Raw genomic sequence first — 1325 nt, forward strand, 5'->3', positions numbered from 1 at the left:
GCCATTTAATGGTATCAAATCCTTCATCCTCCAGGAACTCCCTGCATACTGAGGCCGGGCATTGGCGTGCACCAGGAGGAACCCAGGACCCACTGCACCAGCGTAGGATCTAACAGTGGGTCCAAGCATTTCATCCCGATACCTAATAGCAGTCAGGTGCCTTTGTTTTTTAAGTCTGAATAGGTGAGAAAAAACAAAAAGACATAAGTGAACGAAAAATGTGCAAGTGCAAAACACAAACACAAAAAAGTGCACTTGGGGGTGTGCTTTAGTTCACCCCCTGAAGGGGTAGGACCTCTACCTTGATCCCTCGGGGCACAAGGTTTCAGACCGGGACAAAGGTTTCCACATGGTCCACCTAGCCAAAAGGCCTGGCGAACCCCTTTCCTTATGGCTAGCCGAAGCCGGCCACCAAGTACTAGGTCAGGGAGCTCTCCTGAAAAGGGACCCCCCCAGGAACAGGGGAGGAAAGAACCCGAAGGCCACGTGTCCTCCCCCTAGACTTCAGGGCAGGCCCGAGGACCCACACCCTCCATCCAAGTGAGAAAAAAATACACACATAAGTGAAAGGTGACAAAACAGTGGGGAGAAAAATTAACAAATAAATAAGTGGCCCTGCAATTGTGCACTGACTAGGCCCTGAGGTCCTTAGCAAATCGTGCCCTAGACTTAGCCAAAAGGCCTAGCCCTAAAAGGCGCAGTGCAGAAAAAGTGTTTGGAACAGTGACCATGTGCACTTTTCACACTTGGGTTCCCAACCCCATGTGTTACTAATAGCACCCCTGAGGTAACCACTCTCAGGGGGCACTGCTCCGCGGACTCTGCCTCCCCGACCCCTGGCCAGACAAGATAGACCCATTCAAATCAGGCGGAACTGGGCCCCTCCAGCTTTCCCAGGGGAATTACTCCCGACCGTCAACAGCATGTGGACGCCTCGGTTTCTCTTCCAGCCGGTACTAACCTTCAGAGTCCCCATCATACTAGCAAGGGTACTATACAGCAACCCATCCTCACCTTAAAGCAAGAATGTCGGCGCGCACCCCTACTGGACACTGATAAGAACAGATACTACACTTGATCTTAGCCAAAAGCCCGAGAAACGATTGTCTAGCCTGTCGAGGTCTGTGTATCCCTCCATGGATATGCTTCCCCAGACCATCACTGACCCACCACCAAAATGGTCATGCTGAACGATATTACAGGCAGCACAATGTTCTCCACGGCTTCTCCAGACCTTCTCACGTCTGTCACATGTGCTCTGGGTGAACCTGCTCTCATCTGTGAAAAGCACAAGGTGCCAGTGGTGAACCTGCCAATTCTGGTGT

At 51.6% G+C, this 1325-nt stretch overlaps 1 pseudogene; it reads right to left on the reverse strand.

The window, feature by feature from the left end:
- Positions 1-984: 984 nt before the first annotated feature.
- Positions 985-1104, reverse strand: LOC149457120 (U2 spliceosomal RNA; annotated as a pseudogene).
- Positions 1105-1325: the final 221 nt, after the last annotated feature.

This window comes from Staurois parvus, unplaced genomic scaffold (assembly GCF_062004578.1).
Source record: "Staurois parvus isolate SC_StPar_1 unplaced genomic scaffold, SC_StPar_1.0 ptg000334l, whole genome shotgun sequence".
Lineage (NCBI taxonomy): Eukaryota > Metazoa > Chordata > Amphibia > Anura > Ranidae > Staurois > Staurois parvus.